The sequence below is a fragment of the Quercus robur genome, chromosome 6, assembly GCF_932294415.1.
Source record: "Quercus robur chromosome 6, dhQueRobu3.1, whole genome shotgun sequence".
Taxonomy (NCBI): domain Eukaryota; kingdom Viridiplantae; phylum Streptophyta; class Magnoliopsida; order Fagales; family Fagaceae; genus Quercus; species Quercus robur.
The window spans coordinates 18281347-18300050 of NC_065539.1; the positions used below are offsets into that span (position 1 = coordinate 18281347).

The 18704-nt window shown below is 36.4% G+C and overlaps 1 pseudogene; it reads right to left on the reverse strand.

Annotated features, from left to right (window-relative positions):
* LOC126689936 (S-adenosyl-L-methionine:benzoic acid/salicylic acid carboxyl methyltransferase 3-like) overlaps positions 1-18704 on the reverse strand; it is a 39841-nt pseudogene that overhangs the window by 11617 nt on the left and 9520 nt on the right.

The window sequence follows — 18704 nt, forward strand, 5'->3', positions numbered from 1 at the left end:
TGACTTCTCTCATATGTTCATTTGTTTATTGTGGTTTTGTCACAGATTGCCAAAGGGGGAGATTTTTAGGACATATGTGATTCACTTGTTAGGAACATATGTCACTATTTTATGTAATTGGCTTATTCTTTGACAAAACACACTTTACTTGTATTTGGGTAGATCTAGGATGTGTTTAATACTTCAAGAAACTGTATTTCAAAATCAAGTGTTAAAAACATGCAAGTCTGTTCAAGATTCAAGCTGAAGAAGTGTTGTTCGTTAAAGCTCGACAGCTAGCTATCTATCGAGCTTAAGAAGCTGTTCTAGCCCTGTGGCTCGACAACTGCTTGACAGCATCTCGACAGACAAGTATCTGTCGAGCTTTATGAAAAACAGAATTCTAGTTCTGTTTTGACTTTAATCCGTGATTATGTGTTTGGGCTTTCTTTTCTTCTAACCCTAGACATATAAAATGATTATTTTAAGGGCCTTCAAAGTGTACACAAGTTGCATAAGTGTTAAGCAAAGTTTGTTCAAGTAATTTGTAACCGGAGACAAAGTTTTGCCCTAATTCATCATTCTTGTGAAGAAGTTGTTGTGTATGTGCACTGTAGGGTTTTGTGACCAAGCATCTTCTTAATTTTCATCGTTGGGATGAACTGAAGAACTTTGCAGCCAATAACCTTCTCTAGTTGGTGATTGAAGTCGTGTACTGGGATCCGCGCATTGGTTAGTCACGTACTTAGGAGCCGTGCATCAAAAGGAGAAATTGTCACTACAGAACAAGTCCAATTGGGTATTGGGGTAAGGGTTCAACTGTAGGTTAGTATAAGGTACTGGAATTCCTTTAATTGTAACCGCTTGTTTTGATAATAGTGGAATTTTGGAAGTGGTGACCTGAAAATCACTCGGTGGGGTTTTTGCCATTAGGTTTTCCCCATTCGTAAACAAATCACCGTGTCAAATTTACTTTCCATTGCATAATTAGTTTATTGGTGATTTGTTTGTGCTACCATGTGTTTGCATGTTAATTTATATATATATATATAATTGAAGTTTCTGCTGGCACCACAATTTTCCACGTCAGCACAATATTTAAACAATATTTAAAAAATAAAAAATAAAAAATAAAAACATTATAACTTCTCAAAACCCTAGCAACCTTACCTCTCTCTCAAGTTAAGAAAGCACAATATTTAAAAAATAAAAACATTATAACTCCTTAAAACCCTAGCAACCTTACCCCTCTCTCAAGTTAATAAATATAAAGCCATGGTTTCTGCAAACTCTCTCTCTCCAAACGTAAATATCAAATTCAACCCTTTTAATTTCTCTTTATATTTTTGAGACTTCTATAGAGTTATAGTGAGTTATGTTGATTTTGTTTTTTGTGTGTGTGTATAGATGGTCATAATACTCCGGTATTCCAATAGAAGTTTGTGTTTTCGTTAATTGAAGGCCTTAAAGAGATAAGTGTTGCAGTTTGGAACAGCAATACAGAAGACGATTTCATTGGCAGCTGAAAGTAATTACTTTATCTCATATTTTTGTTTTTTGAATTGATTTTGTGTGCTTTTTAGACCCTTTTGGATCAATTTTGTTAATTGGGTTTTTTTTTTTTTTTTTTTTTTTTTTTTTTTTTTTGATATGGTCCAATTGGGGAAGATTCTTTCAAAGGGTTACGACGACCGCACTTGGTGTCGTATACTAATAGTGGGGGGTAAGTTCTATAAATTACTAACCCTTTTAAGTGTATAATTTGTTTCTAAAATTTAAGTGGATGGAGGGGTTTAAGTTTGCTCAAATTAACAGAATCTTCACATGTTCTTGTAGTGGAAAGGCTTTGATAGTTTTATTGAGTTAATTCAAAGTCCTGATATATTAATAAGTTCGGATTATATAGTAACACAATCAAATTAAATTCGTTGCTACCCGTAGAATACTGTGTGAAGAAGTTGTTACAATGCTCAAATTTTAACTTAATTTTTGTTCACCATTGAATACTCATATAATCAATTTCCAATTCAATGTTCAAAAATTAAACCAAAATTCTAACTGCGCTATCATAAAATATTATTATTAGTATGAATTTAATGGAGTTGCAGTGTTCAGGAATTAAACCAAAATTCTTTTAAATTATCTATAATATTTTGTCCTCCGAAAATTTTCTCTCTTTAATTTTAGTATATTGTGTTTCTTAAGCTATAGAGAGATTTTCTTTGGTTTCTACAAACTCTCTCTCTCCAGATGTAGGAAGCCCTAAACGCACAGTATAGTATTCAAGATCTACAACGCATGGTATAGATTTTAGCTTATAAAGTTCAGCTTTTGTAAGGTTAGTTTGTTTATATATTTTGATAGAGAAACATGTTCAATGTGGTACAGCTTAATAATCGCATTAATAGCCAATAGTTAATACCATTTGCAAATTCAATTCATGGAGTTGCAATTTTCATTAAATGTTTTATGGCTTGAAGCACTTGCATTTTAACAAATTGGACATGTCTTTAAAGTACTTTTATTTCTTTGGGAAAAAAAAAAGGAGAGGATACGTTAAACTTGGCATCATCAACTTATAAGAGAGGATATGTTCTTAGATGGTAGGAATAGGACAAAATGGTTACACGTTTGTTACGCCTAACTACCAAAAATTTCTCATAAAGATGTATGCACATGATCTACTTCCCTTTGCTTTTAGTGAAAGATTAAATGCACGCCAATGTTGAGATCAAACACTCTAAAAAAATAGTCTGTGCAATCATAAAATATTATTATTAGTATGAATTTTATGGAGTTGCGGAGTTCAGGAATTAAACCAAAATTCTTTTAAGGAATTAAACCAAAATTCTTTTAAATTATCTATAATATTTTGTCCTCTGAAAATTTTCTCTCTTTAATTTTATTATGTTGTGTTTCTTAAGCTATAGAGAGATTTTCTTCTTTATTTTAAATTTTATGGGATGTAAAGAGATCTTTGATTTCGTGAAATAATTTATACTCTCTCCTTCTTTGATTTGATTTACTTACTATCTTTGGCACTTGCCATCGGCAATTACTCAGGGCCACTCTTATGGACTAAATCAACTTATTCTCCAGTCACCATCATTGATAAATGAGAAATCAAATCAAGGTTATAGTTTTTCTATTTGGTTGCTAGGGTTTTTGTTCATGAAATTGCTATTTTCTATTTAAAAATTGCACCTGTAGATCAATATTTATATTTCTTAACTTGGCATTTTGCACCTATGGCTAAAATTTGTGTGGATCTTTGGAAGTTCAAAAATCTTTTCTCCATTCACCATGGTTTTTCATGGAGTAATTTCTTTCTCTCTTACTCCTCTTGATGAGTTTTGTTTTTGACTAGAAGAAAGTTTTTTTGCTTTGAAGGTCATGCAGCACCTGTCTCATTTTATTTGTCCTCACCACAAGGAAAACATCTAGGTAAGGCAAATAATCTATTTTAAAGTTTGAATGGAAATTACCAAGTGAAAGTTCAAGAACGTGAACCAATACACTTTTGAACGTTTAGACCCCCAAAAATTAACTTAACCAACACAAGCAATATGTTAAACAACAAGTGTGCGGAAACTTAACATATGCTATAATGTGAAATAGGATAAAAACTATCTAAGCCATAACATAATAAAATCACAGCAGATAATATAAAGGCAGAGATAGAGAGGAAGGAAGATGCAAACACAAAGATAACACCCGATGTGTTATCGAAGAGGAAACCGAAGACCTCGGCGAAAAACCTCTCCGCCGCCCTCCAAGCGGTAATCAATCCACTAGAAAATACAGTTGGGATACAAGGACAGCAATAGACCCTCCAAGCCTAATCTACCCAGTGCACCTAAGCCCTCCAAGCTTCTTGCTCCAACGAGGTTGCGCCGAACCTTTTTCTTTTCTAGCTTTCCGGATTCCGCTACTACACCGTAGCATCAACCAATGAAGATTGGCTCCTTCCTAACTGCTTCCCAGAACTCCAAACGACTGTCTCACAGAGATGATAATGGTGAGAACCAAGTTTGGTATAATGCCTCTCAAGGTTTTGACAATGGAGAGGAAGAGAGTGAGGGATTTTGATGAGACTCTAAGGTAGGGATTGTGTGTGAAACAATCTTGTTTTTCTTTAGGGTTTCTCTCTCAAAATTCTCTCTGGAAGCTCTCTTTCAATCGTGGGTTAAAGGGGTATTTATACTAGAGTGGAGAGGAATGTGAAACGTCAGGATTTTACAAAACAGGGGTGGCTCGCGGCTTGACCTCGCGGCTTGACTAAGTCGCGAGATCCAGTCGCGAGTTAACCGTATGGCCAGTTGTCCTGTTTTGTCCTGTAGTGCTCCAGCTAGCATGACTGTTCATCTTCCAGCATGCTTGGCACGTGTGCAGCTTCTGGCGGCTTGCAGCCGCGAGTCCACCCGCGAATCCCAGCCGCGACACTCTGTTTTCTTGCACACTCTTGAGCAGTCTTCACTCTATCTCACTCACTACCCTTACAACAAACCCACCTAAATACAGGGTTACTAAATGCTGAATTACAAGCAAATTTGGCACGGAATAAAGCCAATTAGATGGTTGAATAAATTCAACCTTACAATCTCCCCCTTTGGCTATTCCGTGACAAAACCCTAAAACAGACTCTAGACTTAACATGTGAGTTGGGAACAGTTGAACAAAACTCACTCACACCTAACTCTAGAAGCTGTGAAGCACTTGAATCATATGAACATAAACTCCTGAAACACAACAATACACCATGATCATTGTAAGCAGAAAATTATAAATGCATATGAAACAGGCAATATGAGATCAAGCAAAGATGGAGTTAATAAACAAACCATGGCTTGATCAACCAAGTGAACACCATAAGGTAGTGATCACAGTGCTCATTCACACTTGGAATGAACACAAGGACATACAAGTTAACAAGCACAAGGCAAGACACTTGTATGTTCAACACTCAACCAATGTATAGCACACAAGGCATATGCATCTAGGAACAATCCTACAAGGGCACAAGAGTGACAGTACATAAACCAAAATGCAGAACATTTAGATTAAGGTACTGATTTCAACATAGCATAAAGGCTGCACTTAAGCAAGGTACATACCATAAAGCCTACAAACTATGCATAAAACAATAACCCTAAAAGCTTACAAAAGCACATGGGTACAGACCAACAAATACCTGAATAACATCATCAACATATATTAAAGTTTAAATCAAGAGTATATGAAATGAGTTAGAAACAGTTATACACCAAAACACAGTGTATCAAAACCATAAAACCACTAAAAGTACTCAAATCATAAACATATATAAACACAGTTTCTGTTTTTAGCAACTCCCCCTCAACTAATTACTCCCCCTTAAGCTTTTCTGCTTAAGCTTTTCTGCTTCTCAATCATCAATGAACTTCTCCCCCTTTTTGACAGGAATGGCCAAAGGGTCACTGGTCATGCTGAGTTGTGAAGCTGTCAAGTGTAGCAGCCAAGACATCAATCTGGTCTTGCATGGCTCTCATCCTGTCAGAGTGCTCAGTTTGGACTGCCCTGATCCCATCAAGCCTTTCCAGAATGATCTGGAAAACATCTGGAGGTGTGTCTGCAGAAGTTGAAGCTCTGTGTCTTTTGCCACTTCTCCTAGGTGTTGAAGTTGATGCAAGCCCTGCTGCCTCTGCTTCAGTCTCCATTGGGGCAGCCTCTCCTTCATTACCTTCATCTTCTTCTCCTGGAAGCCTGACACTTATCCTTTTGCAGGTAAGCTTGTTGATTGCAGAGGGTGTAGACATGGGACTGATGTCTTGAGGGATTGGAACACCCTTACTCCTAAAAATCCTCATTAGCAAACTTGGAAAGATCAATTTAGGCCTAGAGGTGGTTCTAGTCTCATCCACAATGGTGTCATAAATGTGGGAACTAATGTTTATGAAGTTCTTTTCTTTGAGATCCATCAGAAAGACTGCTCTAGCACAATTGATTGTAGTCAATTTCTTAATGGGATAGAGGTTAAACATCATAATTATTGTAAGGCACCTCATGTCCACTGGAAAGGCAGTGGTATTCAAACATTTCCCTTCTCTCTGCCCACCTATCCTTTGTTGAATTGTTTCAATAGACACACTCCTATCCTTGTAATTGATAAATTCTTCATCATCTAATCCTTCAAGCCCTAATGCATCATCTATGACATGAGCATCCAAGACAAATTCTTTACCCCTCACCCAGCAACTCAATTCATTATCCTTTATCACAGCATTTGAGTAAAATTCCCTAATTAAGGGTTCACACACAACAGGGAAACCACCCAGAAGCTTTTCCCATCCCCTTCCTTCAAAACAGCTGGGAATAAATGTGTGCCTTAAGTCCTCCAAATCTACAAATCTCTCTTGAATGATTCCTGCATTCAAGAAGTTATCCTTGTATCTCTCAAAGTGGTGAACTGATCTAAACAGTCTAGAATCCATCTTTAATCTTTTGTCAGCCTTCTTTGCAGTAGATTTCTTCTTCTGAGGTGAGGGAGCCATCTGTGAACAATCAGAAAAGGTCACAACAACATAGAGCAATATGTGTGCATAACCAGTCAGTACCATGTATTTAACAAAGAGATATCAACCATACACATGAACTTTAAAAACTTAAACAACAAGCTACTAAGTTCAAATATATGGATAAACCAAGCCTAGGATAGGAAACACATGAACAACATGGTGAAACTATCCTAAAGGTAGATAAATGACATTGAGATAGATAATGGAAAAATAATATGACACACAAACAGTATATTGAGCCTAACAGAAGCTTCCCATAGATTGACACACTAGAACATGCAAATCTAGCACAGTAACACTCACAGCCTCAAAAAGAACCAATAGAAACAACTCAACAGCTCAAAGTTCAGATTGAAATAAAAGAAACACTTAGCTAAGCACAAGATGAAGAGCAATAAGAGTATGACTATCATTAACACATACTATAGCAACAGCATCCACAAGCAAAGCAAGAATAAAGAGCAGAAACCGAAACAAAAACCCATTTTAAAAACACAATCATATGCGAAAAATCAAAGGGTAAAAGCACAAAATCAAGTAGAAAAGAGTGTAAAACAGAAAACCCATACCTGTAACTTGACGATTTTGAGCTACAAGAGTGCAACACTCAACACTTTGAATGGGTGTGCACGGAGTGTTTGGGAGGGAGAGAGTTTAGAGAGAAGATGAACAGTCACAAAAATTCGAGGGAAAAACTGAAAAAGTTTAAAAACTGCTCTTGTTTCTGCAAAACACGCGATTTTCGCGACTGGATTAAGTCGCCACATAGTCGCCAGCTCAAGCCGCCAAAGCACTTAAGAACAAAATTTTGAAAAATTTTTCTAAGTGTTTTTCGCGACTGGAAGGTCTACCCGCGAGTGAGTCGCGAGCTGAGCCGCGAAAATCTCTGAGTGAACCTCGCGACTGGACCTTCCACTCGCGAACAAGTCGCCAAAAATGACCAGCGAAGATGCGACTGAGGCTCGCGACTTGACATACCCGCGACTGAGCCGCCAAAACAGGGCAAAACTGTATTTTTGAAATTTTCAGATTTTTCAAACAAAATACTTTCCAAAAACACCTAAAACACTCAAAAATCTTTTTGTGCTTGAATTAACAAAGATTGAGCATGTGAAAAACACATTTTATCAAGTACAATCACACAAATGAATATGGCATTTATTGAACATAAACTTGTGTGTTGTGTGTGGATATCAACAATGAGATAGTCCTTTGTCTAATGTGAAGCTTCAATGATCAATTCAACCAAGGCATACACAATTAGCACTAGATCATGTGACCAATCTCAATTATAGAAATATGAATATATGACCTCCCACATAACTTGATAACATAACTTGGAGCTTTTCATTTGACTCCACTTTCAGACATAACATTTGATCTTTTTGATCTATTTGAGGCAATCATCTCTCATTGTGAGAGGGATGTATAACATTTCTCTTTGAAGAACAGGCCTTTGGCCCTTTTTGAATGAAATTTCACTTTTAATATAACGTCGCTTACCCTTTTTCCTAGTCAAATACTAGAATGTGCGACAGGCTTTTGCAGCTCAATATCTCTTTTCATTTGGAGATTTACATTTGGTGAGCTCTTTTTAGCAAAACAAAAATAAAAAGTGGGAAGATATATAGACACAAGTCTATGCATGTCTCAAGATCAACATAACCATTCACTAATCATTCATGACAAGTTTGAAGATCTATTTACAACAATCACATAGATTTCAAGATTTTTCCCACAGTGATATGAGTGCATGAAAACAAGCAATGCTCGAAAATGCACACAGCCATTAGCACAAAGGTACAAGGCAAAACAAGTTTTGAGACAAAACTCAACAAAGTCAATCAAGCTTTTTGATTTTCTAATTTTTTATGTGATTTTTGGATTTTTGACACAAGAAACAAAAAGAATGATAAAACAAAATTAGGAAATATTCACAAGAGAATAATCAAACAACCAAGAACAAAAACAACAAGCATACCAAACAAACATAGCCACAAAGCATAGGAAGTATTAATGCATGGACATGTTGTAATGCTTATGCATGAGTACCCCTTTTCACCCACACGTCACTTGCGTTTGGGGTGATTTCCTTAAAGGATTGGGTACGGGAGTTAGGGCTTTCAAACCTTCGTGAGAAGCTTTCCAAGCAGTTGGTGAATGCACCAATCATCTTCATCACGTTCATCATTCTGGGATCTCCATTTTGCTCTCTAGATTGATCACCTGCCCAAGTTCTTCTATCAATTCTGGGTCCTCCTGACCTTTGAGGAGTTGCACTGTTCTTTGCTCTCAGCTTTTGGCAATTTGGTCGAGTGTGCCCTTGAAGTCCGCAATAATGGCACACATACGTTCCTCTAGGACCTCTTTGTGGTCGTGGACGTGACTTGGCACAGGATTCAGACCTGCCCACAGACTGATTACGATGATTCAGCATCCGTTGGTCCACCACATTCTTCTTCTCCTCCACCTCGAGCTTCACACCAGTAAGGTCAGCTACAACTGGATCTTTGGCCTTTACAAACTTCACTTCTTTAGTGACATTTCCAGTTGAACTACTTCCTCCGGTATATCCCAGTCCGGATTTGTCTGAAAAGCTCTTTTGAGAAGATATAACATCATCTAGCTTCTTGGTGGTGACCCTCTCTATTTTAGCATTTGCTTGCATCACCTCGTTCTCAAGAAATCTCACTTTAGTGTAAGCTTCGGACAGCTCACCATTCAGTGTTTCAATCTCGCATTTGGCCTCCCTATACCGGATTAGGAGACTTTTGTAGTCCTCCTCAGCCTTCTTCATTTTTCTCACAGCAGCCTTGGCTACCCTTGTGTATTCACCCGACTTCTCCAAGAGTGAGTTGTAATTTTCTTGAAGAGTTGTTGTGCTTTCTTCTTCTTCAGCTTCTGATTCTTCAACAATTCCTAGTGAGTCATCATCACTATGTTCTCCAAGGTCTTGAACAAGCAAATTCAACTCATCCGAAGACTCAACATGAGCAATAGTCATGAAAGCTGAATAGTTCCCTTCTCCATCACAGCTCTCTTCAGATTCTGAGTCAGACGAATCTGAGTCACTCAAGGTCGTGGCATACACCTTGCCTTTCGATTTCAAATAATTAGGACATTCCTTCTTAAAGTGTCCATGCCCGTTACATTCAAAACAAGTGACACCTTGTGTGGATTGGGATTTTTTTCCATCTTTCTTTTTGAAATCCCTCTTCTCCCTTCCAGAATTTTGGAATTTTCTCTTATCATCAAATTTTCCATTATTTTTGAATTTCAAAAACTTTCTGAAATTTTTAACAAGATAGGCTACATCTTTGTCAACCACATCTTCTCCCGATGAGCCTTGATCTTCCACCTTCTCATTAATGGTCTTTAGAGCAAGGGATTTACTCTTCCGTTGATTGGGCAGCGACATCTCATAAGTCTGTAGAGAACCAACCAGCTCCTGTACCTTGATGTCGTCAAGATCCTTGCTCTCTTCAATGGCTGTCACTTTAGCACGAAAACTTTCCGGCAGTGATCGAAGGATCTTCCTTACAATCCTTGAGTCCTCCGTTTTCTCCCCCAAGTTAAACTTACTGACAACCACCTCATTTAGCTTCCCATAGAAAGAGTCAAAAGACTCATCCTCACTCATTTTAAGCTCCTCAAACCGAGTGGTCAGCATTTGTAACTTGGTGTCTTTCACTTTCTCCGTGCCTTCATAAGTTGTTTCTAGAATCTCCCATGCATCTTTGGCAATGGTAATGTGAGAAATCCTGTGAAATTCATCTGGAGACACACCACAGAAAATAGCATTTAGTGCTTTACTGTTAGCATTAGATGCAGCAAGTGCTGCCTTATCCCATGTGGATTTGGCTGCCTCAGGTTTGGTCCAACCAATCTCAACAGCATCCCACACGGATTCATCAATAGAGCATAGAAAAGCTCTCATACGAACCTTCCAAAACGCATAATTACTTCCATCAAAATATGGAGGTGCATTAAGGGATTGAGACCTATCCATCTCAAAAGGGAGTCAAGGATCACACAAATGGTAATGAAACCAAACAGCAGTGTACCCGCTCTGATACCAATTGAAAGTTCAAAAACGTGTACCAATACACTTTTGAACGTTTAGACCCCCAAAAATTAACTTAACCAACACAAGCAATATGTTAAACAACAAGTGTGCGGAAACTTAACATATGCTATAATGTGAAATAGGATAAAAACTATCTAAGCCATAACATAATAAAATCACAGCAGATAATATAAAGGCAGAGATAGAGAGGAAGGAAGATGCAAACACAAAGATAACACCCGATGTGTTATCGAAGAGGAAACCGAAGACCTCGGCGAAAAACCTCTCCGCCGCCCTCCAAGCGGTAATCAATCCACTAGAAAATACAGTTGGGATACAAGGACAGCAATAGACCCTCCAAGCCTAATCTACCCAGTGCACCTAAGCCCTCCAAGCTTCTTGCTCCAACGAGGTTGCGCCGAACCTTTTTCTTTTCTAGCTTTCCGGATTCCGCTACTACACCGTAGCATCAACCAATGAAGATTGGCTCCTTCCTAACTGCTTCCCAGAACTCCAAACGACTGTCTCACAGAGATGATAATGGTGAGAACCAGGTTTGGTATAATGCCTCTCAAGGTTTTGACAATGGAGAGGAAGAGAGTGAGGGATTTTGATGAGACTCTAAGGTAGGGATTGTGTGTGAAACAATTTTGTTTTTCTTTAGGGTTTCTCTCTCAAAATTCTCTCTGGAAGCTCTCTTTCAATCGTGGGTTAAAGGGGTATTTATACTAGAGTGGAGAGGAATGTGAAACGTCAGGATTTTACAAAACAGGGGTGGCTCGCGGCTTGACCTCGCGGCTTGACTAAGTCGCGAGATCCAGTCGCGAGTTAACCGTATGGCCAGTTGTCCTGTTTTGTCCTGTAGTGCTCCAGCTAGCATGACTGTTCATCTTCCAGCATGCTTGGCACGTGTGCAGCTTCTGGCGGCTTGCAGCTTCTGGCGGCTTGCAGCCGCGAGTCCACCCGCGAGTCCCAGCCGCGACACTCTGTTTTCTTGCACACTCTTGAGCAGTCTTCACTCTATCTCACTCACTACCCTTACAACAAACCCACCTAAATACAGGGTTACTAAATGCTGAATTACAAGCAAATTTGGCACGGAATAAAGCCAATTAGATGGTTGAATAAATTCAACCTTACACCAAGTACAAGAGGTAAATCTTTAAGAGATGAGCTTAATTGTTTCTTATTTTCAATAATAAATCATTTTATTCCAATACTAGTAATTGTTTGAGAAATCCAACATGTTCATATCTCTATAGAATAGAGAATAGTAGAAGCCAATTTTATTACAACTACTTAAATTGAGTTGACTTAATTCCGTACAATTACAAAGTATAGCATGAAAGATAATGGAATTAATTGTTGTAATTTTTATTTTCTTTCCATGTTTTGAATTTCCTCTATATTATTATTACAACTGAGCAAAGATTGAGAAAGTAACATTACTACTCTAATTTGAAGTTTAATGCGTCCTTCTCAAGTCATGGTCTTTATTTATATATTTGCAATTTATATTTCTAACCGTTGATGAGAAATTAAGGCTCAGTTGCACAATATGTGTAAATTCTTCAGAAGGCTACTTTAAATAGTAAGTCAATGTGTCTCTTACATTTGGGTATTAGTTAAAATTGTTTTCAAATGATTGTACCAATAAAAGTGAATGTGTATACATTTTGTTTAATTATCCCGTGCATCGCACGAGTTAGCGACTAGTTTGATTAATTAATAAACATGGCTAATTAATCACAAGGGGGTCAATTCGTTTTTGGTCTATCACTTATAATTAATATATCAAAATATAAGGATAAAAAAAACGATCGATCATGGGATTAAGATCTAGAGCAATATATCAAATTTGCTTGGGAATTACACCGGATACAATAGTTTTAAAGGTTGTGATTAAAAGTTAAAAAATTAAATTTTAATCTCAATCATTAAACAAGGAAAAAGGTGCAAAAAGGTGAAGGGTAAATAATCAAAATTAAGTGAAAAATATTATGAAAGGGATGAGGCGTATTGCACTAGGTGCAATACCTAGATCTCAATCCAAGGCCCTTTTTTTTACTTATAATATATCAAAATATATTGATCGTTAAGAAGAAATATCATTTGATTAAGATTGGACGCAATAAATCAAAATTTGCTAGGGTATAATTGCACCGAGTGTAATATTTTTAAAGGAATGAGATTAAAAGTTAAAAAGTTAACTTTTAATTTTAGCCTTTGAATAAAAAGAAAAAACAAAATGTAGAAGGATGAGGTGAAGAAATTTTCATGAAAGGGGTGAGAGGTCTAGCACTGGATCTCAAAACAAGATCATTTGTTAATTAGTAGCCAAGATACTTGTGAGTACTGTTTGATCCCATTGGGAAAAGATGTGTTTGAATCTCCCATCTTTGCGTCAGATCTTAATCCAAGATCATTTGTTAGTAGCCATATGGGTCATTAGTATTGTCTGATCCCATTGAGAAAACCCTGTTTTTCAATCCCTCATCTCTCACTTGTTATAAGGAAAAAGAAAAAAAAAAAAAAAAAAAAAAAAAAAGATAGCTAGTTAGTAGTCAATCGCTTGTTAGTTCATGGTTAAGAAGCTCCTATTGGTCTAAAACATATTTTTTGAAAATCAATCATATGTTTTTTTTTTTTTTTTTTTTTTTTTTGTGATAATTTGATAGTTGGGAAAGTGTAGATTTGAATCTGGGATGTCTATGTTGCAAAAGGTGCCAATCAGTTAAGTTACAAGATTCTTGGCAAGATTAATTATATATTATATTTATTATGAAGCATATTTTATTGAAGGTGAATGATCTGTTTTGCTTAGAAGAATCTAATTTTGTTATTTAGTTTCAATCAATTTATCAAATTTTAGATTAGGTAATCAAAATTTAGGAAATAATTAGTTATATGTTTACCAATCATAATTAAGTGCAACTAATAATAACATTTCCATCATTTACTAGCTAGAGTTGGATTTATAGTAGCATATGTTAATGTTACCTCTGAGACCGTGTCATTGAGTGCCATAGCCATAAGCTCCCAGCCGTAACAGCATTCTTTGCTAGATGGATCTTCGCTTCTTCTTCGCAACAGTGTTAATACTATTCTCCCTCCAGCCACCAACTCCTCTGCACGACACTTCAAAAATATTGAAAAATCTCTTTGGAATTGCTTGTAATACGCTTTAAGTACACATGGAGGGCTTGTAGATGCCATGTAAATGTTTCCTTTGTTATTATCCGACCTTTCCGGAACCTAATGTACAATAAGATAAATATTTATTAATGTGTCTTTTAATGTGATGCAAATTGAGTGTGAACCCATATCAATTTATCATTGCATGGATCAGCATGGATCAGTTAACATTAAAACAACACTTTTGTTGCAATAACTCAATCCACTTGTAGGCAATGGCAAAGCCATGTTAGGTCTAAAATTTTTTAGAAATATTAAGTATGTAGGTGTAGCCCCTTAAAATAAAAATTATACGTATGTATTCTTTAAAAAAAAAAAACTAATTATATATAAAATTTTAAGCACATATGCTTATGAATATGAATGAGCAAAATAACTAAGCTTATGACATCTTAAATCTTAATTAAAATTTAAGCATTTAAAATTTTTATTATTTTCTTTAAAAAATGGTTTTTATAAGAAAATTTGAGGATATTTATATTCATTTAAATAGATCGAGTCACAATTCCATTAGTGACAAGTTTTATATATCAATTATTTAAATTATTCCTGTTGGGTCACAATTTGGGGCCCAAGCCCAAAATGCATGGAGTCTTGGTCCAATGAGCCCAATATAATGAATTTATAGAGAATGAGTCAAAGAACTAGGTCCTAATCAGTTGGACAATGGCTAGTATTGAATTGCATGACAATCAAACACAAATAAAGGATGCTCATATCAATAAACTTTCATTTCAAGAAGGTTAAACCTATATATAATGATCACTCTTGAATATCATAATGATTTAGATTGCTATACTATTTTTTACTCTCTTTTTTTATCCCCTTCTCATGGAGGGTCTCTCATATTATATAGCCCCTTTTGGGCCATCTTGATCTTACACTTGTTGATCATTTGAGTCCCTACTTGAGTGCCCGTCCCATCAAACACCCCTTTCAGCCTTCTGTGAGTTGTGGTAGCCAAGGCAGCACTGTTCAGAGGTTTTCTTCACATAAATGTGGCTAGAAAAGTAGCTACAATACATTTAATGCGATAGTAGCAGCTTTTCCTTAGATATTTTGTGTTTCCTTCTTCCTCGTATGTTTATGAGCCACATTCCTATCGCTAGAGCCTTTTGGAGGGTCCCTCTAATTGTTAGAGTACACACCTAAGCTACATTCGTCGCATCCGATGAGGTATTCCTCCTCGGATCATCTTCCGTTCATTCCCTACTTATGAGACATTAAATGGGGATCCTTTAACAACTATTTACCTCTCCTCGGACTTGTCAATTGTCCTGGAGAAGCCCAAAGCTCAATATATGATTTTGGGCCCTTACCCCTACAATTGCATATTGTCTATTGCTTAAATGATTTTTTATTAAAGACATAGGTTAAAAATATCAAATCTTTTGTTAAACATTGACACAATTTTTCAAGTTTAATATATATAGTTTTTATAATACACATATTTCATTATAAAGAATTTAATATACATTTTTAATTATATGTAATGGAATGCAAATGTTAATACCTATCTCAAGTGACCTAAAAAAGCTATCAAGTGTTAATGGCATGCAAATAGTTATCAAGTGGCCTCACCAAAAAAATAAATAAATAAATAAATCTTGTGTTCCAATATATATTTAAGGTTAATGTAATGCAAAGGTCATATTTGTGTGGTTGAAATATAAATTACTCTCTTCACGTTAGCAATGAGGTTTCATGCTTTTTCCTTTTTCTTAATTGAAAAGATATAACTTTGATTTTTCATAGTATATTTAGTCTTGAATTTTAGTATTTTTTATTAAATTTTTTTCTTTTTAAAAAAATGATTCATAGTTCATACTTTGATCTCCCAAAACTAAAATCCCGGATCCCTCACTAGTCTAAGATAAGGAAAATTGTAACAACAATTCAATAGTACAATAATGTTGTATTTCCTCCTCTTACACAATAGTAGGTGTATTGTATAATCACTTCTAATAGAAGTGAGATTTAACCACATATCACTTGATTATGGATATAATTAATCACATTAATCCTTTTGTGTTTAAAGAATAAGTTACCTGAGACAACCAGTGGAGACTAAAAGAAGAATGGACAAAATGCAGACTATTGCTTGGAAAAAGCCTGCCATAGAAGGAACCAGGAGTTCCTGAAAACAAACATGGACCAGCACCAGGCCCTAGTTGATAGCTCATTTCTTTCTGAAAGCTTGGTAATGACTTGAAAATGGTATTAAAGTCATTCCCTGGAAGATCATTCAAAAACACTTGATATTCAGGTGATTCATGGCCAAGCTTTTGGCCAAACTTGTCCACTTCCTTAATAAGTTCAGAAACCACAAATAAAGTATTTGGTCCAGAAGAACAACCCAAGTCTGCAATGGCTAGGCTCCTTGGCAAAGTGCTGCAGTAGAGATTGGTTATAGCTTCCTCTGCGATGGGTTTGGTCATAGATATTACTGTTTTCTGTAAAAAGTCCAAGTAAAGAATTTGAATGAGTTGTAATGTACATTATGTACATACATTGCAAATAATTGACCTTCATCAATGAATTTTGTTGGGAAATTTAGACCTCAGTTGATAGAATTAATAAGTTTTAAACCCAAGTTGTTAATTAGATTTATTATGAATAAACCTTGTTAAAAAAAACAAACATCAATATCACGTCAATATCATACACAGCGGAATAGTAAATAAGACAAGATATGATGACCTAAGAAAACTAATGAAACAAACTAATTTCACAGTAAAAAAACCTAGGGGGAAACCTTCCCGAAAAGCAATTCACTATAGTAAAGAGAAGTTTCAAATCTAGTATAAAACTTTTGTCCTTAGACTCTACAATCCCTGTAGATGAATTTACAGTAGAAACCTTCTACCACTTCAGAACCTCTGAATTCTTCAATATATGAACGCCACCCTTTTGCATGGATACCAATACGTAACTAACCAAAGATGCACGACTTCCAGTACGTGACTAACTCCAGCAACTTGAAGATGTTGTTGGCTGCAAAGTTCTTCACTTCATCAATAATGAAGATAAAAAAAGTACTTGGTTACAAACCCTAAGGTGCAAAAGACACAGTAACTTCTTGCAGAGAGAATAAGGCACTAGGTCACTTTCTACATGTGTTCTCTATGTATAACGGCCTTTAAAATAAGCCTTATATATGTTTAGGATTGTAAGAAAAGAAACCCTATACATACATGTCAGCATGAGCTGAAAATTAGATTTGGAAATTCTGATTTCGTAGATCTTGATAGATTCAGCTTCTGTCGAGCTTTTGTCGAGCTTACTTCATTAAGTCTCAATAGATACTATTTATGTCGAGATTTTGTCGTGGTATCTGTCGAGTTTTAATGAACAGTTTTTCTTCACTTGTTTCTTGATCCAATCTTCATGGCTTTAATACTTGGCTTGAACAATATGTTTCTTGAAGTACTAAACTCATCCTAGATCTACCCAATTATAAGTAAAGTGCATTTTGTCAAAGGTTTAGCCAATTATATAAAATATGCCCCTAAAAATCTCCTCATTTGGCAATCTATGACAAAACCACAACAAACAAATGAATTATAAGAGAATTGTTAAATCATTAGACTCATAACCACTTGTTGGATTACAAAACAAATCTAACCCTACTACAAACTCTTGAAAAACTTTGCAAGAAAAGAGTTCATGGCACGGTAGACTTTCACAACCTATCTTTCTGAAGCACTTTAACAAAACTCATCAAGGCATCATGTGTGAAACAGAAATAAAGATTGCGTACATAAAGAAACATGTGTATAAAGATAGAAAAGAAACAACACATGTAGAGGTAGGTGAAGAAACATACATCATCATATATATATATATATATATATATATCTCAAAGATAAGCACAATGTATGTAAAAATGGTCACAAGACCAGTGTACAAGAAGCTAAAAGAACCTTCTATAACAACAAAAGAGGTAAACACTCCCCCTAACAAGATGAAATACAACTCTCCCTTACAAAGGCATGTATTTCTCCCCCTAACATGTAGAATATTGAAAAAGAAACCACATTTTCTCCCCTTTTTTGTCATGATTGACAAAGGGTACAAGAAGCTATAAAACTTCACCCGAGAAACATAAAGATGATCAAAGAGATTAAGGGGGCAAAAGGAATCTGTAAGGTTGAATTTATTCAACCATCTAATTGGCTTTATTCCGTGCCAAATTTGCTTGTAATTCAGCATTTAGTAACCCTGTATTTAGGTGGGATTGTTGTAAGGGTAGTGAGTGAGATAGTGTGAAGATTGCTCAAGAGTGTGCAAGAAAACAGAGTGTCGCGGCTGGACTCGCGGCTTCAACCCGCCAGAATCTGCACACGTGCCAAGCATGCTGGAAGATGAACAGTCATGCTAGCTGGAGCACTACAGGACAAAACAGGAACAACTGGCCATACGGTTATCTCGCGACTGGAACTCGCGACTTAGTCAAGCCGCGAGGTCAAGCCGCGAGCCACCCCTGTTTTGGAAAAACCTGACGTTTCGCATTCCACTCCTCTTCAGTATAAATACCCTTTTAACCCACGATTGAAAGAGAGCTTCCAGAGAGAATTTTGAGAGAGAAACCCTAAAGAAAAACCAGATTGTTTTACCCACAATCTCTACCTTAGAGTCTCATCAAAATCCCTCACTCTCTTCCTCTCCATTGTCAAATCCTTGAGAGGCCATTATACCAAACCTGGTTCTCACCATTATCATCTCTGTGAGACAGTCGTTTGGAGTTCTGGGAAGCAGTTAGGAAGGAGCCAATATTCATTGGTTGATGCTACGGTGTAGTAGCGGAATCCGGAAAGCTAGAAAAGAAAAAGGTTCGGCGCAACCTCATTGGAGCAAGAAGCTTGGAGGGCTTAGGTGCATTGGGTAGATTAGGCTTGGAGGGTCTATTG